Genomic DNA, 25,113 nt, shown 5'->3' on the forward strand with positions numbered 1-25,113 from the left:
AAACATGTTCACGCAAATACATGAAAATCAAATGATAATTTAAACAGTGGCATAGTTTTCCATTATGGACATCAAGTTGGTATGTAGTGCCGTTTATAACCAATTAGCTATGCGGATATTTGAACAAAATCTTTGTCCTGTTAAAAGGTACCGGCTTTTTGTGACACAAAAACAAAATATATGCACTTTAGAGAAAAAGAATGTAGCTAATAGTTGAGCGACGACTGCATTCATTTGAAATGTTGTCAAAACTAGACAACAATATGGTAAGCTGTGGTGTATATTCGCGTAAATGTGTTTCATCTGGCTTTAGCATAGTCTATATTTACTTAAACATCTCTCATGTGGATTTACTGTGGTATATATTCTTGAGTACGGATGGATGCATGGTTGATTTCATGTGGTCCCGGTTTTCATATAGCATTTTCATACCTGTACTACTGAACTAAACCATGGTATACCTGGTGCTCTTTCCTGAACATACAGGAGCGTACACTAATTTGTTAAATTCGAGGTAAACTAAATTAATTAAATAGGCTTTACTTTCGATTGAATTTTTCTAGTTTTATTTTTCACTTTCCTCAAACAGTCATTGGGCTTGAATTGGCCACGAACGTATATCCCAGGCTGTAATCAGATAACACCAGTTGGCTCATTAACGAGGCTTGAGTTAGTAATAACCCTGTTCTTCAAACTGCATCCGTTCTGATCCTTGATAATGACAAAGAAGGTGCACGTGCGATACTCGCGGTCGAGGCTGCAGAGGAACTTTCTCTGCATCATACTCAGCAGCCATTTGAGCTTTCCACAATTTCTCCATACAAGGACGTCTCAGAGGAAGCGCACGCTCTACTGAGTACCACTGAATTTTACCGATATTTTCAGTAAATTGATGAAACAAATTTTGGCACATTGATTCGAAAAAATATAACATCAGTGAAAATCTGGCAAAATTCTTTAATGGATTCACAGCTTCTATGACGTGTCCCGACATCGCTAGAGCGTAAAACGGAGAGATGTCAGCATGCAGGAAGGAGGAAAACACATGAATACCACTAACATGAATGCAGCTGGCCTCTTAGCTAACATTTCCACCAGCCCCTTGGACTTATGGAGTAGAGTGTCCAAATGAAACGTTAAGTATTGTTTAAAAAAATTTATTAACTCAATTGAACATACTTAAAGACGTAGATTAGATAGCTAAATCTTTTAAGATGGTTAGAAAACATGTTTAATTGTAGGGTAGTATTGTTGCCTCACAACCCCAGGGTTAGGCATTCAAATCCCACCTCCGCTCTGTGTGTAGGGAGTTGCCACGTTCTCCCCCTCTTGTCCTGCGAGTCCTTGCATTTTCCAGGTACTCCAGTTTCGTTGCACAGTCCAAAGACACACTTTTAGGCTAACCGGTATCTCTAGAGCAGTGTTTCTCAACCCGGCCCTCGGGGGCCCCCAGATAGTTCACATTTTTGCTCCCTCCCAGTTCTCTACCGGGAGCAAAAACTGACAGGGAGCTGGGAGAGAGGAAAAACATGGACTGTCTGGGGGTTGCCGAGGGCCGGGCTGGAAAACATTGTACACACGACTACAACCCACCCCATCCAAGGTGTACCCCACCTTCAAGCCCAATGATTGTTTAATGTACTCCAGACCTCCCTTTGACCCCAACCAAGATATGCAGTAAAAAAAAAGAACGAATGTTTTTGTTGTTCAGCATTTTTAGCTTTATACTGTGGTAAAGCTTGCCAAGAGGTTTATTATGGGTAATAGAGGACTGGTCTTAATTTTCTTTGTATTAAGTAAATTACAATAAATTAAAAGGCACAGTCTGTAATCTTAACATAAGTTTCATATTTACACGCAATACTTATTAAACGGCAATGCTAGAAAACTCCAAATATAGGATGAAGATTATCTTCAATGGTGCTCATTACTAAGCTCCAGAAATCCAGAAATATTAAATAGGTATGCAAGGATATCACAACTAAAATTTTTACTTTCAAGTTTTGCGAATTTCTTTTTTTGTTTCAAAACCTTGAGTGAAATAAAGGAACGGCCGTGACAGATCATTGATCCTTTCAAGATATTTAACGTGTCTCATATAGGAGTTTGTACTGAAACATTCATGATGGCAAAGTTCAATTAGACACTTTTCTGGCCAACGTGTTTGACTTGTGCTTCTTGTAGCACATCCTGACTAACGTGCGCTTGACGTTGTCAGCTCCAATTCGCACACTGATCCCGTATAAAAAGGTAATCCAATTGGACATGTGGTCTGGGAGGAAATACCGTTTAAAGCAATTTGTCCTAGCAAGCCACCCCAGTTAGGGCAAAATTAAATTCTGCATGCAAGTTGCGAACCGAGCTGAACATGCGTGTCAGGTTTCATAACAATCTGGCTCTGCCTTGAGGACCTGGGTGCGTCTTCAACACAGAGCATTTATAGCAATTTGATTGACTCCTGTTGACCATAACACCCAGCCCATGGACTTTCCTTAAATGTGTTCCAGAACTCGCTCCATTTAGTCTATGTCCTTAGATGAACCAACAGTCACATGATGTCTACAAGATGATGTCTTATGTTTGGGGAGTGGGGGGTGAAGACCAGGAGAAGGAGGTCTTTTTTGTTATTGTACCTATTGCCAGTTCTTCTTCGTTTCATTCTTTACTTTGTGGTCCATTATATTTGTAAGCTACTGGATGCCTACATTTCCTTCAGGGAGGGAGGTAGGCAGAGAGACAGACAGACAGACAGACAGACAGAGAAAGAAAGAAAGAAAGAAAGAGAAAGAAAGAAAGAGAAAGAAAGAGAAAGAAAGAGAAAGAAAGAATCTATCAATCTATATTTATCAGAGATGCCTTAGAAGAACTAGAGTATACATCATGAAATGATAATGATGGTCATCTAGGAGTTTATTAAGCAAAGTTGCTATAAACATGACCAATGAAGCAAGTTAACCGAGTAGCTGCTGTGTGCAGACCTGACTTTCTGGGCATTTTGGAAGCCTTTCACACACGCCCTTTGACAGGTGTTCTGGATCTGAGTTCCTGCTGGACAGCACTGGAAGAGAACGACTTAGTCCTCAAAACAAGCCGTCCCTGGACCTGTATTCATAGCTGGTCCTCTGGAGCTCAGACTTACAGTCAGCAATGCGAGATGAGTGAATGTGTTTCTTGGACTTGTATACAAAATCCCAGGACACACTGAAAGTTGAGACACGGGATGCTTGACTATTCAACGTGCTTGAAGAGCAACAGCTTGAGAGGGCAATTTGTGTATACCAGCCCCTGGTCGCCACTCCCCTTCTGCACGCACATTGTGAACCCAGCTGAACATGGGTGTCAAGTTTTATAACAGTCCAACTGTGCCTTCAGGACTTGGGTCCATCTTCAACACGTAGCATTCATAGTTATCTGATCTACTCCTCTTGGCCATATCATCCGCCTGTTACACAGCATTAGATTTAGAAAGCACTGCGTGCCTCAAATAATCATGAGCTTGATCTGTGTTTGGGAACAGTCAAAATGGCACTGTTGGGGGGGGGGAAATACCGTCGATGACGTATGGAATGAAATCATAGCAGGCAGAGCATCCGAGCACAGTTAGCGACGAATAAACAAGGAAAAGAACACAAACCTGAATCACTTTACCATGTCCTTGGAATGGATTTGGTCAGAGAGATTCAGAGAGGCGAGTTGGGGAGTGGAAGAGGTGAACCAAACAGATAAACAGAGCGGGCACGTTCACCAAGTTGCCATGAGAACCAGTTTTTTTTCTCCTGGCATTTTAAACAGACGTTACATTGTTCTAAAAATATATTTGCTGTTGATCTAAAACATTACTGTGGAATTGAACCACAATTGGGGAAGAAAGGCTTCTACTAGCTGGTTGGGGCGAGTATTTGTTTTAGAAATGAGATTAAAAAAAAAACGGAGCAGTTTGATTTAGCTTGGCTGCGGTGGATTGCCGACATGCGACTTCTCGCACTGCTTTTCACCCCCCCCACCTAAAAACCAGAAGGGTGCAGCGAGGCTTTAGCCTCCCCAGCTGATATCAATCACATGGAGCAGGTCCAAGGTCTCTGGTAGCAAAGAGGCATGAATCACGTCACCAGCTTCCCTGCCCAACCGTGTCCCGATCAACATAAGGGGCGAACTCAGCTTTGAAGAGTTTCGGGTTGTAGAGAAGAAAAAAAATCCCAGCAAACCTTGAAGTGTGGAGTTACAGAACACTTCAGTCGGATTCCTCCCATCAGAGATTATCTGTACTGAACTGACAGTTTGTGTTACTCCACTTGGAAGCAGACAACTCTAAGGAAGTGAGGGCCTGGCTCACGGTTTAGCGTCTTAAGGACCAGACCATGTCCCGACTTGTTCAAAGTTACGAATGTTTACACTGTCGAGCCGAGGCATCTCCTGCGAAACTTCAAGCGCTCATCTGTGCATTTAAACACCTGATGAGACGAGGTTTGGCCCGATAACAGAGAACGGAGGCACGGGTCCGTCACGGCAAACCAAACCGCAGCCCGGAAACACACACAGAGTCCGGAATGTGAGATGAGTGACAGAGCCCTTTTGTTTCTGCACATCATTAATGGAGTTACACAATTAAAGCAGCAACCGCGACAAAATTAATCCATCAGTGATACTGCACAGGAATCGTCCCTCTAGATTTTATTCCAAGAGCCTGTAAAGAACAGGCGAGGACAGACCCTTAACACTCATCCCATATTGGTTGATTATACAGATCACTGACTAAAATAGTCCTCAGATGTCCACATGAAGCCTGTAATTGGGTATTAAATACTGGTAATGACATGCAGTAATTATTAAAACTGACATGACAGTGTCACAGAGGGGATGGTAAGAATCCTCCGAGGTGCACGTGTATATATTATTCTCGGGAAACATTTCCGTGTTAAGCTTTAACAGCATCTCGGATATCAGGTACCTCACTGTCCCCCGACGTTGAAACGAAGTTCAGGGAAAAGCCGTTTTAGTATGAAAGAACTGCGATTACACCTCTGTTCTTAGGCAGCACGCAATCATTGTACATGTTCCAAATCAATAAACCTCCTTCCATCATGCACTAATACTCTCTCACACCACATGCTGCTAGGCTAACAAGAGTCACTATAAAATGCTCAATGCTTAAACTGATTCCCCCCCCCCCCCCACTGGTCTTCAATTATGCCTTACGGTGCGAAGGCAATTATTGTGCGTGTGGTCATGGTGAAACGCTGATTAAAAATAAATATTATAGTCTAACAAAATCAAATCATCAGAATGTAAAAGAACATGTCATTTTCTTATGCAGGAACACACAGGAACAACGTAAAACCAGGGGCATTGCTAGAATCTTAAGACATCCGCAGCTTATCCCACAGCCCTAAATCAAACTGAGAAGATGGTTGTTAAAACATGCTAAACAAATCATTTAGGGCTTGTTCTTACTGACAAAATTCAGCATTGTAGTATTTTGTATGGCGTTAGTCACTTTTTGAAACAATTTGATCTCATAAAGGGTAAGGTTTAGTAGTTAATAGACCTTTACAAGCCCTCACACTCTCTTAAGATGTAAACGACAACATGGAGAAGTCAGGAAAGCAGTTTGCCATTCCTGCTCTCAGTCCAGATCAAGCTATTTCCAGCTCACAGAACCTGTCACCTCCAGTAGGGGCACCGTGCCGTGCCTCACCCCCCCACACACACATCACAACACGGCCTCCCAGACAGCTGGAGAATGGCTTCATTTTTCATGCATACCTTCCCACCATTTTAGAATCCTGAATTCAACAAGAGCATCTCACCCTGGAAAATAGGCCGATAACGAGGGGGGGGGGGGACACAAACACCCCTCCGGTATCGCTCGCTGAACGGGTCCTGCTTCCTCTCTGGGGTGCCCGACTCTCCCCACGCGGACAGCGGAGAATTAATGAATACGAGGCGTGCGTTTGTTTTCATCGTCTTCATGAGGCCCGCGCGGGACGGCCTAATGCCTCGCAGCTGCTCAGCTCAACGCGGAGGCATTTTCGTAAACAGCCATTGACCCCGGGTGTGCTTCGTAAGGAGCTCGATAAGCTTCTCTGGGAAGCGACACTCCTGAACGACTCCGTAAACACCTCATCAGCACATCAGGAAATGCTGCTTTTAAAAACTAATTTCATTAGCCTTTTTGAGCACAATTAAAACTGATAGCTGGATCGCAGAATGTACGTAAACCATTAGGTTTTATCGGTTATACAGCTGACAAAACCCTGTGCAGTAGGAACTGATGAGTACAGGATATATTCTGGCTAGACAAACATTTACAGTACAGAAGTTCCCTCTGTGCTATACATCCTCTAGTGCAACAGGCCCCAAATGAAAATGTGCCCTTTTTCACACATGGTCATGTGGTACATTCTTGTGACCCTTAAATCCCCCACATTAAATTCCGCGAGACAACAAACATGGCCTTCACTTCCTAAACTGAAATTCAGAGGCAAATTAAATTCTGGTCATCTTGACCAGCTTTTCAGTTTGGGAAGAATGTTTCTCCTTGCCCCATTCATGAAGCTGTATTTTTGTAAAGCCATAAGCAATGGGGAGGGATGGGAAGAACAGACTTCATCTGACCTATATTGCCAAGGTGCCAAACTATCTGGAACTACTAAAAAAAATGAATCATTAATCAAATGTTAAACAAATGCTAAACAAATGAAGACAAACCAAACAATAGTACGCATGCTACATTTTAAGGATAGGACAATAAATGCCATTAAAGATTATAATGTATCTTCTCTTAGGGCAACAAATTTCATTCAACATGAATGATAATTTAATTTCAAATATTAGCCGATGTAAAATAACCCAAAATCTCATATTTGCAAAAAACTAATATTTATAAAACTGTTACAACTGAAAAGGTTGAACAAAATTAACCAACGCCAAGGAATTGTTTTATCGAGTTAGATAAGCTGTTTTTGAGCTGTTCGTATTTCAAAAGACAGCAGCAATTACCGACATAAGAGGCCTTTCATCTGCGGCTGTTCCGAAGCACTTTGATCTCAGCCATGGGCGGGAACCTCGTGAGCAACACGCACAAGCTGACGGATCACGGGGCAGGGTGGGGAAGGGTAGGCTGGCCGGGCTGAGAGGAGGAGGAGGAGGAGGAGGAACAAGCGAGCGGGGTAACAGATACGGTGCAGAAGAGCGACGCTCCCAAACTGCGGAGGAGCACCGAGCCAGAAACGGACATCGAGCTGCAAGGACGGTTTCGGAGAACTGCCTGTGGATCGCATCACTATACACTCTGTAGGTCATGCTCAAAATTCCAGACTGGGGAGCAGAACCCAGAATCACATACACAGGGAGGGAGGGATGGAGGGAGGAATGGAGGGAGGAAGGGGCACCAGCACGGATCGCTCATGCCTTTAGGAGATGCAATTAACTCATTGCAGCGGAGCACCGAACCAGAATGACGTAGCATAGCAGTCAATGACATCGCCACACAGTTTGAGGAGGATGGAAGTCGGGTGTCTGTCATCCCCACGTCCCTCTTATCTACCAAACCAGATCATTTTTGGGACCTCCCACAGGGGCGGGACCACAGGAGCACAGGCCCCAGCTGGAAGCTGATTGGTCCACAGAGTGGCCACTCCCCTGTCACTTTCCAATTCAAAGCATATCACTGGCTAATGATAACAATCGGCCCCTCTTATGAATTCTGACCCCTCTTAAGCGCCCCAACTTGCGATGGTCCGTCACATTTTTTTACCACAACATTCAGAAACCACCATAAAACATGCTTCTTTTTTTAAACCATCGTGACGCCAGGAGGCATTAAATCCAGAACTTCACTCCTCTGACTTGTACTTTTCTCCCGCCATGACAAATTACCGCGGAACGCTATGGCCTTGGTTACCAGTTAGCTTCACGGTGTACAATCCTCTGGCACCAGCAGCGGCGGCTCGTAAGAAAGGGCGGGAAACGGAGCCGCCCCGTCAGGGAGACCACGGCAGCATGCGGCAGTGATGAAACCCCGACTCTGTGTGTGTTTACGAAGCCTCAGGAAATACCAGGGCAGTTCGGCTCCGCAATGCACTGCTTCGGGCCCCCATGACTTGAGAACACACAGGCCCAGCTGTCTGGGTGCCTCACTTTAGTGTAAATAAATAAAGCAAGAACCTGATCTGCATACACTGCATACACTGCCCCCCCCACCCCCAGCACATGCCTTAAAGTCAAATGCGAATCAGCCGCAAATTTAACGGACACTTTCCTCAACATTTTCCGGTCAATTTTATATTCAGCAGATCTTCTTGGCCATGCGACCTTCATTAGCATACAACAGATGGTCCTGTAATCGCTAACCCTCGACTGGCTTACATTCTCCGAACCGTTTTTTTTTTGTTTAATGAGAAAATATAATACGCGATCTGAACAATAATAAAAAAAAAGTTTTAGAATAGTTTTCCCCACAAGTTTTCACACTGTAGCTCAAAGATTGAAATTTAAAATTAGGGCAAATTAATAAGTATTCCGTTAGCCGCTAGGCATCGGCATGGATGATTACGGGTTTACGAGGATGAATGATTCAGGTTCGGGTCACCATCTACATAAATCCAGCATTCAGTGGCACCAAGTGCGCTACATCAATACTACGATAAAGGATTTTTTTTTTTTTACACATCAGCACTAGAACAGATGATATATACAGCTGCAAGACAGAATTACTTAAAATGCTTTAAAGATTTAGCCATTTGGATTGGTGTTTTTATATAGCGCATTTTCTAACACTTTCCCACAACTCTGGAGAACAGAGAAAGCTTCCGAACGTCACAGTCCAACTAAGCTCATGTACACTTTTTGATGATTGTCACTTTTTTCTATAGATGTAATACGTCCATTCACCTCTGTCTATTGATAGCTTTTGACATCTAATTGACCAATGAAATCATCTATTTAACTGGTATTTATGTTTGTATTAGTTGTATGTTGCATTTATGACGGACATTTGTATGGATTGCTTTGCACCACTAATTTTAACAACAACAACGCTGATAGCCAAATAGCTAGCACCACTGGTAGCACGAATATAAAATGAGTTTTATTTGTGTCGTTTTGACACTGACGTATTGGAGCAGGTCTATTTAAAATGTGAAATCCTTCACCGACAGCCGTGTAAAGACAGGAATGTGGGCGCTAAGGGTCTCATTATGATGTTTTAAGTTATTACTTATTTTTGCGTTATCCAGAAACTATGGACTTTTGGAGATGCGTGTTTTTCATTGGACAGCGACAATAAGCAATAATTAAAGAAAGACGGCGAATATGGGGGGAAAAAACATGATAAAATAAGACGCATAAAGAAAAATCCACCCCTAGAAGTATCAGAAACATCCTTATTTGCTCCTGTCCTCCTACAGTCCTTACCTTAACAAAAGGTATCGCCCTTGACTTGAGATGAACAAACAGCGGCCTAATGCCCCCCCCCAAAAAAAAAAAAAAAAAATCACAGAGCATCCATTTTGAGGCCATCCTACCAAAATCTGACCCCTCCACACTAAAAACAAAGAAGCCCAGCAATGAGCACAGCCTGGTTATGCGTCACAGGGCTTAAGACTTGCCACCGGATGCTCGGAACCGTGCACAGGTCAAAGAAAATGCAAGAGAAATGAAGACGCAGCAAACGCGCAAGCCCCCTGCGGCCCCTGCTCGGAATGCTGGGTAATTAAGACATAGACCAAAACATGGGGCCAAAATGGAAATAGATCCGCACCCCCGGTAACTGATATTCCTCTCCAAGACTTGGTCTGAATTAGCTGGATAAAAATAAAACCTAGAACAAGATGGCGGAACGGAAGCAGGGAGACCATAGCACTTGTGCGTGGACACTAAGGGTCTACAGCGGTGCAAAAGAGGAGCCTTACCGGTAGATGGTGGAATGGTCTGGATTTACTTTACAGGTGACCAGTAACGTCTCTTCTACACCCTCATCGATCACAGATTTAACCTGGGGGGAACAAAAGTATGGTTTAAAAACCACTCCGTCATCATAACTCCTGAATAAACATTTATCAGAGATTTATCAGCAGTACTCAGGGTAAACTGAGCTCATCAGCCCGACTGATGCACAGCTGCACCCGTGAGACTTTGAAATAACGCGTCCCAGAAACGGCTGTCACAATCCGAAGACACCCATTTGGCACGGATCCGGCACTAAACACGAAAGACGCTGATATTCAATGAGATCCAGACATGTGATTATGACAGGGAATGCCTCAGATTCTCCCGTTCACACCGTTAGAGACGAGGCTTACTGTGGTTTAACAACTGATGGGACAGCTGTAGACAGTTTTCTTTTGCAATACTTTGTGTAGTCTTCAGCTCCCAATTAAATCATCAATTGAACAGAATAAAATCTGACGTGGATATGGGCTGAGATCAAGCAGCAGCTGAGAGAATGACAGAGCCTCACCTGGACAACCAATGAAATGACACATCTTGCGGTCACATGACAGACGCCCACAATAAAGCCCACGGCACAGCAGGCCCGGGGCCCCGAGAGCGACACCCTCCTTTCTGCGTTCGGTATTTAGCGTGCGAGTCAAACAGAAAGCATGAACACACTGGCGGTTTGTATATTGACAGTTTGTCACCTGTCAATGGCAAACTTACCACAGCAGGCAGCATTATGAGAATCAGCAAACCAATTAGCCATCATAAACGCATTTTAACGGCCCCCTCCAATTATTATCCAAAACATTACACCCCCCCCACCCCCCAGAGATGTAAATTCGCACCGAAACCACAGAAATATAATGACACTTCAAAACGAGTCTGTCACCATATTCTCCTGAATGAGATTAAACCATTAGACACTGACAGGCCTCAACACGAGGCTGGCTTGATAAAGACACGAAATCACGCCAAGGAGGCCTGGGAAAGGATCACAGAAGACTCTCATCCAGGAAAAGCTCGCATTTTTTTTGCTAGTTTGCTTGCAGTTTTATTATTACTGAATAACAAAGAGAAACGGCCCCCATTGATCGCACTGCAGGGGGCAGATCACTTCACAAGCTTCGACCAAAAACAGGAAAAATGTTTTACCATGTGCTTGTCATGAGGAAACTGGCTTAAACTGCTGTTCTGGACAAGGGTGTTTATTTTAGTACAGAATAATGTTAATTGGTCAGAGTGTTTGAACTAAGGAATGTTAGCAAACGGCACCCTGAAACAAACACCAATTCTGAGTGCTGTACACTCTCACTGGCTCTGATCTGCAGCAGTAACCCAGGCTGGAATAGAGAACACACTCCCCACACACAGCAGAGCTCTGTAAACATGCTTTTCACCGCCTCTCACTGTCATCCGATCCCGGTACTGGGCCCTAATAAGTCAGCACGAGATGGCAGGGTCCCTCTGAGCACACGCACAATCCGCTCACACAGCCAGACTCTGCATCGGCGGTGACAGGCCGTTCAGGCGGACACACCGATAGCGTTAAACACCGCGTAAAGAGACCGGCTTGTTCCCAGATACAAGTACATACTTATTAGTCCTCTTATGCTAATAGAAGGGCTAATGACTAAAATGTGCCATATGTAAATCGTTTGCAGTGGTTCAAACACCTGCACTGTAGGTGTTTCAGGATCTCTGGCAATAATAATGTGTTCACTCCCCCTCGCCAAAGAGTTACACATTTGGCCCGTGATTTAATAAACGACAGATAGCGACCCAAATTCTAGGGCAGCAATGATTTGGATTCAATATTTGACTCGCGCTGCTCGGTTGTCTGTTTAATGTCAGACTCTTGCTGTAACGTTATTTCATATCAGTGCGGGCAGAAGCTGCAAGACGTCGACGGCTAGAATGACACTTTTAGACGGTCACATGAGCGTGACACAAGCGGACAAACTTAGCGCGACACGGAGACGGCCCGCAAGCCCGTAGACGAGATGGTCTCATCCAGGCCAGAACCGCGCTAGCGCGCCACTACCACATGCAAACCACTGTGTGATCTGATGTTTTAATTCAGATATTTTTGTGGGGCATTATATTAGAGAGAATACCGATTAGCTACATAAAGGTCAAGCAGTTACTGCTCATCGCTGGACTGCTGCGGAGCAAATGAGTCGTCCGATCATTTGGATTTGGTGGCTTTTTCTGAATGAAGAAAAGATCCCCAAAACTTCTGATTGGATGACAGGAGGAAAAAAAAAATTAAATCAATTCGAGGATTACAGTTCTTTCCTAATAAAACATCACTCTGTGATTTATTGCAGGCGGAACGTTGTTGCAGCTGTAATTAGAAATGAATATTTGAAGGCAGCCTTTGGATAACTGTGCCGGCAATTTCATAATTCGATATTCATGTCCTAGCTACTAATCTGCTGTTTAATGGCAGCGACATTTTAAACTCATTGTCTTCCAACTTGCATGTTGATCTTTGCATTATTCTAATAAGATTCTCCTCTGTTCCTTGTTAGGAAAGTCTGGCTTCACTTCGCAAGGCAGAATGGGAGCCTGGCTTTTCAGACAGGACACACTTCATACAATCCTACATTTCTCGCCAGGTCATGGTCAAGTAACGGTCAAGTAACGGTTTCCCTCACGTCACATTAAAAAAAAGCTGCAAAAGATTTGAAACGTTTTTCTGGAACTTTCTAAGTGTTGTGCCCACAGAACCGTGTCAGATAAACAGTCATTTGATTGTGTTTACTTGAGTTACAGGCTGTTAGCTGCCTTCCGTGCCTGTTTGTTATTCCCACTGCCATTTGCACGTGCCCCGAAAAAGCGGCAGATATCCCAGGTTTCCATGCCTCATTTCGGTGCACATCTGCCTTTAACAAGCCGCAGTAACGTTTCACGAAACGACTATTGTCAGAAACATCCGGATAATTTCAGAAAAACCAAGAAATACCGCAAAGCAGTGGCAGCTGAATGGTGTGCAGTGTTCGGCCTGGACGAAGCCCCACCCACTTGTCTGCCTGTGCGCCTCCCCCCACCCCCCCCCTCCCGGGTCAGCGGCCTCTGTTTACAGAAGATCACTGACTGGCTCGTGTGTCACCTGCATTTAGTATGCAGGTGCAGAGGGCGAGAGCTTGTCGTCTGCCTACGTCACACTGCACACGGTCATGTCCCGCCTACCCAGGTCAAGCCTGGTATTAACCAGGCCTGCAGGTCAAGGAAGGGGTTGAAGTCGGCTATAAAAAGACAACCTCTCCAACTTCCTGCTGTCTCCTAGGACACTTACAGCGCACACTAAATATTTACATCATTAACTGTAAGTATTCCAGCAGCGCTACAAAACCCTTCCGCCGGCTGAATTAATTCACGGAGCCGCTTCGTGAAGAATCTACACTATTTGGAAACGGCCCCGGCAGCCAAGGCCGAGGGCTACACACAGTAGGGGGAGGAGCTTCAGAAACAAACCGCACGTGTTCTCCGGGAGGCCAGCATGCGTCCGCTTCGCCCCACTCGGTCTGACATCGTTTTTCCTGGAACATGAAAATACACCGTGCAATCTCAGGACCTTGGCATGCCGTGATCGTCTTACAACAGGATTAATCAGGGGTAGATGCCACTGCGGACGGTACCACGTGCGGCCGGGTCCGGACACACGATGGGCGGATCTGAATAATTCATTTAGGCCTGGCACATTTGGGTGGGTGGGTGGGTTGGTGGGGGGGGCTGTCTCTTTCATTTCCTTTCCCGGCTCTCTCCCCTCTTCCTGATCTGTAACCAAGCACCCACTTGTTATGATTGGCAGGTGGGAAGGTCGGCAAAAGGGAAAATAAAAACCATATTTTAACATTCGGTGTCAAGAAGCGGCTGCATCACGGGCGAAGGGAGGCTCCGGTGGGTAGCTGCGGATGAAAGGAGGCATCCCTGGGTGTCCTCATGCGCCCCAACCCCCCCCACCCCCACCCCCCACCAGTCTGGTATCAGCAGAGAGAGAATGAGGCCGCTCCGCCAGACGGCAGTGCCTTTCAACAGTACAGCACCCGTTTTATTAACTGTGCCGCGATAGAGCCGCTCACCCCACATGAACCGTGTGCCTCAGGGACACCGTCGCGATGGGATTTCTGCTCGCGGGGGGTTTTAAAAAGCCACCGTCAGCCTGGCGAGTGAGGAACGGCGGGTTCTGTGATATGATTCTCCGTGACATGAAACCTCTACCATCTCCCAGCTCCTCCCGCCCCCCCCCACCCCCCAGAAAGGTTCATTTGATCACGTGCCAAGACTGCAGAGATGAAGATATTACCGATGCCACCCGCCCCCCCCACACTGACGCAAGCTTATTTCTGAAGAAGCCTTTAGCTTGCCTCTAACAAACAGCTTGATAAACAGGAAGCAGGTTCCTACTGGTGTGGTGTCACCAAAGTAGTTTAGGAAACCAAACAGCACCCCCAGTGGTGAAAAAGCTTCATAGTAACTGAGGAAGCCATGCCGCCGTCCACGACTCTTCAAACCTGCGGTATTCCTTCCTCCCAAAGAAGAGCGTGACATGAAGGCCCGGTCGAGACGCTCCGCCATGTGCCGACGCTCCTGCCAGCCCTCTGCCGGGCCGCAGGCACACGTGTCTGACACGTCCCCGGCTGTGACTCACAGAGGGCACATCCAGAGAGAGGCGCCAGTTTGCCGCAGATACCCATCTGGGGGGCATCTAGATCTTACGCCGCCCCCTGATGGTCACTGTTGGAAGTGCACGTATCACCCCAGAAAACAATGCATTTGTCAGTAAAGGGCCCATGGTTCCCTAAAACATTTTCACACAAGACAACAGAGATTCCCTGAACAGAAAATATATTCTTATTGTCTGTTCAACCAATGGTAGCCCAGACATTCATTTTGCACATCAACACAAAGATTATCCTGACTCATCCAATCAGATGAGACCGCCTTCGTTATAACTTGGAAATACCGGAAGCTGACATCTTACTACAATTTCTGGGATTACATATTCCTACAGCTCTAGCACACAACCGCGGACAGGCCTTTCTACCACCAGTAATCCTCATCGGTCATTTTTCACAACTAGTCTGAGGACTTGGTAGCGTAAACTTCAGAGCTGACTTTCCGTAGTTGGACTGCATTGGTGTCGCACGTCAACATCAGTGGTGCCTAAGGAGCATGTGCAAATCCCCAGACCCCCATCTTGTAAATATCCCCTCCTTACAAGCATCTAATCCGTCACGTAAACCACTAACCTGGATAGACCAATGGGTTTTGAGCAATGCTAGTGCTGGGGGGAGAAGTCAAGCTGTGCAGCCAATAGGAAGCGAGCAACAGCAGGCATGACGTCTTAAGTTTTTAATTGGTCTCCACACCCAAAGCCCAGCTGCCGCAGACCTGTAAGCATCTATCCCACAGTGTGAGAGCTTGCCAATTCATCCAAACCTGACATTTTACCAGCAGACTACAGTGAACTCCAGCAGTTACATTTGCATTCATTGTAAATGTTATTTAACAGTCCAAAAATGTATTTAGAATATTTATATGTACTTAAAGAACACATGTAATATATGCATTAGTTTCACTCCACTGAACTGTTATATTAAACTTAGCAAAGACCTACCAGCGATCAAGAAACTAGTAGCTAAAGGGTAATACGCAAGACCCTCATTATGTCACGCCTTTATAAGCATTATGTAAACAGTCGTAAACGTGTCAATAACCGCAGCCGGCACGGTGACATGAGTTACAGGGCCCTGCATGCGACACGCCTCCGGCAGCCGAGCGTAATGATTTAGCCTGCCGCGGCATTGCAAAGGTCTTGCACAAACTTTTATCCGAGGTGCGAATCGCAGCGCCAAGTGACGAGTGCCACGCCTGCCAATTGGGGGCACTTTAATTAAAGGGGCAGGTCGGGGCAACTCCTGTGCCTACGGTGAGTGACGGGGTGATAGCGAGCGATGACATCAAGATGGCAGCAGGTGCCGATTCAGGAGTCTCATGGCCTGTTCTGAGGAGACAAAAATACCCGCGACTGGGGCACAGACACAGCGACACACGTACAGCTGTCTAAACATTGCTGCCGTCGCTCCGCCTCCTGCAGAGAGCACACTCCCTTTCTGTCTGGCGGGGGGAACGCAGGGTCAGCCCCCCCTCGGTGGTGGATAGTGGGGCCACGGTCGTTTTTGGCGTGCTGTTGTGTCTACGGGGTGACCCCGGTCGAGACCTTGGACCTCCAGGCAGGGGTGAGGAGGGCAGCTGGCCTCCCAAGAGCGAAGGCCAGTAGCTGCACCGCGCATTTCCTGGCGCATTTTCTGCCGGCGCACACATGTCTAAAGGCCAATTTCAACATAGCCCCAACGGGTATGCCTGCAGAGAACGATTTCGACAAGTAAAGGCACTAAGAACACACGATGTAACCCACTCCCCCCCCACCCCATCTGATAAGACTTCAGATAAAAGGCAGCGCACTACAGAAGCCTGCCAAAACTCCTCCCTTCATGTTTAATTATCAGATCAACTTGTCGAGATTCCCAGTGAGAGCAGCAACGCATCTCTGTGTCGCTCCCCACCCTCCCCGAATCTCAGCTCTGCAAAGATTCAGCAAGACAGATGATTTTTTTTTTGTTTTACTTAACCGCTAAACCTCAGATCAAGGACAGAGAGGCCATACTGCCCTGGGCCCGCTGCTCCGGTGACTGTAGTAGTCAGTGACTTCAGCGCATGGTGTCGGTTCAAATATCAGTGCAGTACGAAATGCTAAAATGTGGATTTGGCACGTTGCCACCTCTTTTGTCTAATGATACTATCGATTCTCTGTTCGTCTAAACCCATCTTGCTCTCCGTGACACACAGACACAAATGACGGTGGGAGCGAAGGGCAGCCACCTGCAGCGCAACCCATGGAGCTGGAGAGTTAAGGGCCCTGCTCAAGGGCCCACAGATGCGACTATTCTGCTAGAGCTAGGCTTGAACCGGTGACCTTCCGATCACAGACACAGTCCCAGCCGGCTGAGCCACACGTTGGTCGCCCCATAAGATGACAGTGGAGCGTCAGTGCATTAAAAAAATAATAAGTATATATTCCAACCTGGAGATCACTGTGGCCCCTGCTATCATTCCTACATTCCATCTCCCATCACTGACTCACCCTGGCAGTCATATAATACTTCCTTTGTGCAGATTTTTTTTTCTTCTTGGTCAAGGGCCCATCAAAAGATTTTGGAAGTGTTTTTTGTTTTCAAAACACAGACACATGAACAGGTGATGTTTTTTTTAACATTAGTGATGGAAGCACACCTGGATGCCGTTCAGGGTGGTGAGATAAAGCGTGGCAGACATCTGGCCCACTTTGGAATTTCACAGGAAGTGGAGAAGCGGGCACGGGGGAGGGGGGGGGTGCAAAAGGGTCATGCCGAGTCAACCGGCCACTAGACCGATCGGGACATGCCTAAAGACTCGAGGGGTATTAACAATGCACTTTAGTGTGTCCCATCCTGCTTGCTTATGGGGAACTGTTCTGAATCCTTCTCCCTGAAAATCACACCAGATGCCACTCAAACTCTCCGCAGGCGTCTCCCCAAACAATTGCCCAGTTGATGCGAACCCCCCTCATTTTCAACACGCTGCCTCCCCCGCGTTCAGAATTACGATTCGGAAAACTCTGACAAGTCAGGGATCTTAAAACAGACCGGCGCGTCATGTAAAACATCTCATCGCGCCCATTCTTCTCCACAAGTTTCAAGATGCGGCAACTCCGGCAAGATTGGGAAGCGGCATCTAACGAGGACCAACGGCCCAAAGCCTTTGATTCTTCGGGGACCGATCACCCGCGACCAGCTCATTTGTTTTACGAAGCCATGCGGCCTAAAACGTTATGATAAGTGTAGCGTTTGTTTACAGATGGAACGAGCGAGAGCGGCGTGAGATTAGATCACTCATAAACCATCAGCATCCCGACGCCAACAGCGTTATGAAGTGCCGTTAATTAGTTTGTTGGCTTGTGAAGCATCGCATATTGTGGTCATTAATCATGAGGAAATCTCCTGAAATGTGAACCCGGAGTGCGTCTCCAAACAATGGTGGCATGTATTTAAGTATTCATTTAATGCTTTTAATACCCAGCCCCACTTCCCCAGTGGCGCTTCACCCTTGTCGCGGCTACCTGGTAACACGGCGCGTAATTAGGCGTATTCCCATAACGAGAGGCCGAGGGCGGAGGTCCCGAGACGCATTATGATTTATAAAATAGAGAAAACACGCATTCACCCACAGTAGTACATCCAAGGTTATCTGAAGGGAAGACGCTGGTGTGGATGAGCTTCTGTATAAGACAGATATAAATAGATTAATGAGACTCAAGGAGGGAGGAACGGAGGGCGAGAGTGAGGGGGGGCCAAGTATTACATTCATACCATTTTTTAACCTTTCAAAAAGTTTAATTTTCTCGCCTAAATTACCGACATAGCCCTATATTTCTGTTTTACAAATAAGACGCCCAAAATACAATAAACTTGAGAATGGCAGGACACCGAAAACTGAGCGCCGTTCGCGAACTCTAACGTGGAGGTTAGCCGATAGCTACTTGGGAGTGTGGCAGACAGCCGCCCCTAACCGTAACTTCGCCCGGGCGTACAGAGCGATGGCGGTGCGACCGCCAGCTGGGTTTCTGACACGTCGGTCGGGAAGAGAGCAGGACAGCCATGATGGGGGGTGTGATATCCGTACCGCTGGAAGAAGACGACGCCTCGCTATTTTTAGCAAGTCCCCCCCCCCCCGCCCGCCCCGTGTCGCACGGTGACATGGATCATCGACAGCAGCAGAAGGCCTGAGGCGGCTCCTGCTACAGACTCTGACCTCCAGCTAAACTCCTCGCTCGCTCTGAGGGAGTTGCTGGGTTCCTCGGTGGCAGACACCGCAGCCACCCCGAACAGGCACATGTAGCTTCCGGAAAGCCGCCACTTTCCCCTCCTAACTCCGCCACTCGCCGAAATCACTAATACATTCCCACAACCCCACACGCTTATCACTCTCAAAATGCGAATGAACAGCTCGCCAACACACTGATAATGCATCAACAGAAATTACGGGTATATCTGTTTCTTAATGGTTATACACAACATAAAACCGCATGGATATGCGGAAAGGTAAAAGGAGACATGGGGGGGGTTGTCATAAAAGGAGAAACACAACATTAATTTGACTAATCTCCTGCACTGGGTCTGAATGTATTCCGCTTTAGTAAACACTGCAGGAAGACTGAAGTCTTCAGAGCAGGGAGACTAATGTCACTGCAGTTACTAAATTTTGCAGTATGAACTAATCCCCCATGCACCGGCGTGCCGCACTTATCAAGTGCGCCGCGCTAAATTGCCACAATCCGCAGCCGCCATAATTGCGTCTGTCAAACCAATTACAGCACCTCTTCTGGGGCTCCCTGTTACTCATATTATTGCTTTATCCAAACATTTGCCCAAAATAAATGAAATACATGCATATCATCCCTGCCAATCTGGGACTGCTATTAGCCACCAAGTCATTATGTTAGCATGTGATGCTAATTTCTCATTAGCGTGTTGAATGGTTCTGAGATGGATCTAAATAAATATGATTGAGAAACAAAACCTTTAGCACTATACATTTTGCTGCTGTTCTGAAAAGCAACTGAGGCCGAACCTGGCTGGCTTGTCATTCCATTGCAATCAGTAACCCAGACGAGGATGTTGACAGTACAAATAAGCCACTACTAGGCTACTTAAGCTAAAATGCTAGTTTGTGCACAGGTAACTGAGGGTCACGGCAGAGTATCCAGAGTCCATCAGTTAAAGGCAATAATCTTTACACAAACGCATGAAATCCCTGCCGGACATTTTCGCATTAGCAAAATTAAAAGTAGCTTAACTAGCTTGTTCCCTAGACTCATCTCGACTAAGGAACGGTGAAGCGTTATTTCAAAAATGATAGAGGTATATAGCTCCTGTTGAAAATAAAATACGGACTGAAGATCTTCAGATCAAACTGGACAAACGATCACCAAAACAAACACTGGCTTGGGTATTTAAGGCTACCATTTGCCTTTTTACATATATACATATTTTTTCTTTTTTAATAAAAACCATTATTCCATGTAAAACGTTCCTCCATGACACCCCACTCAACTGCCAAATAGAGTTTAGCCCGTCACCGAGCGCAACATTGAAACAGCCCTTGCGAAAGCAGTCACTCGAGAGCCGTTACAGAAAAAAAACACTCGACGGAAAAACGATACGCCTCCATGAAAGTCCTCCACGGATCGCTCGGTTTCATCTGTTTCTTGGACTGACCCATCCAAGACGAAAGACCCTTGCAGGTCTCGGGCCTGGGCCACCACAGCTGAGCGGCGCAAAAGCAGACAAAGGAACCCTAACCCTTAGCCACGACCCAAGCCCTCTTCCTGCGTGGTCGGGGGAGCTTCTGCTGCTTATCACTTCCAGAGCTCGTTGAGAAAGACCACCAAGAGGAAGGGCCTTTTTATTTTTTGTCACCCACCCTTCCCTTCTGTGAGGTTAACTGTGAAAGTCTTGGCAGGATATCGTCCTGCTAGCGAGTCAAAAAGGAAGCGTGCGCAAATAGAGTCGCGGCCGGGACAAATTTAACGGTACGCCCTCCCCTGCTTTGCCTCCCGCCCTGCTGTCGTCTGTTAGGCCTGGGGCCTGACGGAAGCCAACTGCACCGTCTCTTAAAGAGCGACATGGGGCAGCATGATCTTCTGTGGCGACGGAGTGCAAGGCGCGGCCCAGAAAGACCTCTAATGATCATCACCAAGTTGAACCGGTATTTGGCTCACACTAAATTTTAACAAGTGATAAAAAGAGATTTTTTTAAGAATTACAATTCTAAATAAAGTAGCTAAAATTAAAAAATTTACCACCAGGGGGAAAAAATTATTTATGAGATTTCACATGATAAATAATGAAAATGTAATCATTTCCAGCTTTATGTAATGCAGGAATACCTTTACAAACACTGTATTTGTGTAGAAAGACAATATACCTTTTCTGGTGATTTTCCAGCAGAATGGTATCTGGTGAACACCAGTCTTCAGCCCGACGCATGTCTTCATAAAGGATTCGAGCAGCTTTTACAGTGTGAAGCCCTTCACCGAGACAAAGCCCCCTAGAGAGCGAGTGAGCGCTTGACTCGCACTCCTGTTGGCCGTGCCGCTCTCCATCCCTTGACGTTTCCACGCTAATCGCTTTAGTTTATCCCACTCGGCTGTGTGTGAGGCAGATGTTTGTCAGGACACAGCAATCCCCCGCAATTCACGTTACACTAAGTAAGATTAACCACTTTTTCTCTCTCTCTCTCTCTCTCTCTCCCCCCCATGTCCTAATTCCTAATCCTAGAAAACAGTGGATTGTGTGGGGATAAATAGAACACATCAAAGATCCCCCCCCCCCCCCCACCCCCCATACAAGTTTAATGCAGTACAAATTGGGTAAAACACACATGTAAGCGATATGCAGCATTAACAAAACACGGGGCCAGAAATATTATGGTGGAAACCATTTATTAATAATTTAAATAAATCACATAAAACAGCCAAAGGTCATTGTTCTATTTAAACACCCCCTCACTAATAAATAAGGATGTCTAAGATGCCCCCCACATACCCCCAAAACATGCAGACTTGTAATGTTATAACCGATGAATTTTGGAGCGCCTCGTTCTCTTCCCCTTTCCCTGTGTCGATTTCAGGCAAAAAGCACAACACGCGTTAACGCTGTCCAAATGCAGACGTATCGCAGTAAGCTTTCATTCAGCCGTCTCTAAATCAAATCATGGTACGCGTTTATTTAGCTTAGCACGGTTAAGACTTTGGCGCCAATTCAACTGTCTTCCAGCAGCTGAAATGAGTACGAGCCGCGCATGTCATGCAGCCATTGGCAGGGAAGAATTTCAAAAGCCACGGGGAGTGTCTTTAGACAACATGGATGCAACGGACACACAGTACTTGTCCTATTAGCGAGGCAAAGCTGTCCATTTATTTGTTCTCTTTGACTTGCATCTTGTCGAGCGTAGCTACGACAAATTGGAGCAAACTAATCATTACTTCATGCAACAGCTATTGTCTGAAGTACTTAATCTTCTTCGCTACAGCTCAGGATTTAATTCAGCCTAAAACTTAGCAGTTTTCCCTAAAGGAACCCTAGACTTTTAATGATGGACCAAAAGTTGCATTCAAAATCTAGGTGCCTGTCGTATACTCAAGAAACCAATCAGACGGCTAGGAAGAGCCACATTCGCCATGAAGCCCTTTCGAACCCTACAAAAATTTAGTTCAATCAACAACCTCTTGAAAACCAGGACCGATTTTCACGAGAAAAAGTTGGACACCAACACTAATAACCTCAGTACTTAAATATTTCTTAGTTATAAATATGTTTCACTTCAATATAAACATACATAAAGGAAATAGACCACATATTGAAGGCTGGACACTCGTATCTTCTATCCATCCATCCATTTTCCAAACCGCTTATCCTACTGGGGCGCGGGGGGTCCGGAGCCTATCCCGGAAGCAATGGGCACGAGGCAGGGAACAACCCAGGATGGGGGGCCAGCCCATCGCACACTTACACGCGCACTCCTACGGGCAATTTAGCAAGTCCAATCAGCCTCAGCATATTTTTGGACTGTGGGGGGAAACCGGAGTAGCCAGAGGAAACCACTCGTATCTTGGTCGGACACAAATTTGATCAGACAGAAAGTCCACAAACTTAATATCAAAGTCTTCTTTTGTGTTCAGTGCCAACGTGAATAAAAAAAGCATCATCTAACATTTGTTCTGTACTCAGTAAGCCTTTCTCCTTCTACCAAAGTTTGACAACACTGAACGGTCATCCTGATTTTTTTAAATGTTGACCACGTGACTAACTGTGCGTTGGGCTGTGCAGGATGCAGAGGCAGTGTGTAGTTCTAAAATAAAAAGCAGTCCGTGTCGAGTTTTGAATGTCTAGCTATCGGTTCACTCTTCCACGCAGACAGGATCAGTTATTATCATTAACAAACACACAATCCTTGACGGTGGTGAAACCGGCACACCCAGGCAGTTAACCAAACCAACAAACCAGCTACCTCACCTAGATTCAAAATACTTCTTATTCGTTGAGTTCTGCCGTGTTCCGTTTCGTCCTTCGATAAACATAAAAAATGTAAACGCTGCAGGACAGGATAAATATTTTGTCTTGCGCCATGGGTGTCAACCAGACAGCTACATTTAAATCAAGGCTCGACAACTATACTCTCCTTAAGAAGGAGCCTTAAAGTGTCACACTTATGTGCACCGTCAGTAACAAATCCAATTAAATATGGAGCTTGAGATGCCGAAAAAAAAGAAAAGAAATAAAAACCGCAGCGTCTCCATCTGCTGACATTTCGGATCACACGCTAGCGATGACTTAGCCACTTATACGTAAGGGCTTGATATCTCTTCCCAGTGACACGGCTCATCTGCTACCTCAAACCCAAAAGCAGTGTCTGACATTTGGTAGTCAGGAGGCACGGCTTTAAGAAATGAGAAAAAAAATAATCAAATAAAAAAGTATAGCGTTGGTGAATTTGCAGGTTTGGGGGGGGGCACCTCTGCCTACCACCTACCCCTCACCTTCAAAATGGTGGCACAAAGGCTTAAGTCGTACATACCTGTGTGAACGCCAAGCTTTGTGCGCCTTCAGCCCCCCCTCCCTTCACATATCACGTGGGGAACGTCCCTCTGCGGCCCCCCACCACAGACTACGTCTGTTGGAACTGAAACAAAGACAAGGCAAGACATTAGTCCGGTAGGCAGTCTGCACCAACCTGGCCAGATAATCATGGATGACTGCGGCTTCTCCAGAACACAGATGTCGTCTTTCCGTAGGCCAAATGCTCCACACGGCCCACCTGACAGCAGCTCATTACAGGTCAAACCCAATTATGTCACGAAACAGCTTGACGGTACCTTCCCAAACGGTCAGGTACTCACTCTCAGAGTTCAGCGGGAGTCAAAGGCGCGCTTTGAAAAAGGGTCGCTTTTCGTGTGACCGTAAGAATCGTCATTGAGGGTGGCCTGTCACTGGACCGTATCTGCGGAGCTCACGACCTGGCCACAGATAGACTGATAAGCCCTTTAACGGGTGGTGGTCTCTCTTTAACCCGGGCCAACGGCCCCTGTTGATTTCCCTGGCATGAGCATGACCCGACCCAGCGCCCGCTGCCCCTAACGTCGTCGCCTTGCCAGGGAGCCTCTAGGTGATAACAACATCCAGTCTTCTTAGCCAAGACACAAGTCAAACACCCATTAGGTTTTAAAGACCTCCACTTGATCATAACCCAACTGATACATCTCTAAAGATGAGCTTATTCATACATGTTGATACACATTGATAAAAGATTATTAGGCACCCAAATTAACAAATCACAATAAAAAAACAACAATACACAAATGCAATCACCAACATGTAATCGGTCCACCCCAAGGTACAATGCTTCAACAGTAGTCCCCGAGTGCGCTGTAGTCCATCTCTACAGGGATCTGTGATCTCCTGAAGACCCAAGTCATATACGTGCAGTTCAGTCATATTTCTCTCCTAAGGGGTACAGCTTGCACCCAACGCTGAAGGTATTTCAACCCTCCACTCCTTGCTATTCACGAGTGGGAGCGGTTCCATTCATCCGAGACCCCGAGGGCTAAATTCAGCAAAACCACATGGCCGAGGCATGACATTCCTTCTGCTGGAGGACACCCTCCAGAAATCCTGAAGGGCAAGTATCCGCAGTCAAGCATTTCCAACATCAAGCGAGCTACCGTTCAATGGCGATGGGCCAAACCATTCACCATATTTTGGCCGGGACGTTCAACATGGTAGCCATGCCGTATAGCTTAGCACGCTGGTTTTACACATAAAATTGAGCATGAATAACAAGGGGATTTCATAACACGACCTCACATATGTATGTACAATTTCCGCATGATCGAGGTGTGTGATATTCAGAATAGCTATGAGCCAGGTGCCTTAATATCACCAATAATGAAGCTGGGAATGTATCATGGTAGTCAACGGCCTGTGCACATTTAAAAAAATAAAATAAATAAATAATAATAATTGCTGATTTAAGGTTGCAACATCTATTGGAATCCTTACTTTAATGCAA

General features: G+C 46.0%; 1 protein-coding gene across 8 annotated transcripts in view; it reads right to left on the reverse strand.

Moving 5' to 3' along the window:
• zmiz1a (zinc finger, MIZ-type containing 1a) overlaps positions 1-25,113 on the reverse strand; it is a 112,170-nt gene that overhangs the window by 60,193 nt on the left and 26,864 nt on the right. For 6 of the 8 annotated variants that reach the window (XM_048986983.1, XM_048986986.1, XM_048986982.1 and 3 more), the window contains exons 2-3: positions 23,623-23,727; positions 9,912-9,994 (exon numbers count right to left, since the gene is read on the reverse strand). The gene's annotated coding sequence lies outside the window, so the exon portion shown is untranslated. The remainder of the gene's footprint in view (positions 1-9,911; positions 9,995-23,622; positions 23,728-25,113) is intronic. The other 2 variants (XM_048986985.1, XM_048986984.1) reach the window with 1 other exon arrangement.

This window comes from Brienomyrus brachyistius, chromosome 20, assembly GCF_023856365.1.
Source record: "Brienomyrus brachyistius isolate T26 chromosome 20, BBRACH_0.4, whole genome shotgun sequence".
In the NCBI taxonomy this organism is placed as follows: Eukaryota; Metazoa; Chordata; class Actinopteri; order Osteoglossiformes; family Mormyridae; genus Brienomyrus; species Brienomyrus brachyistius.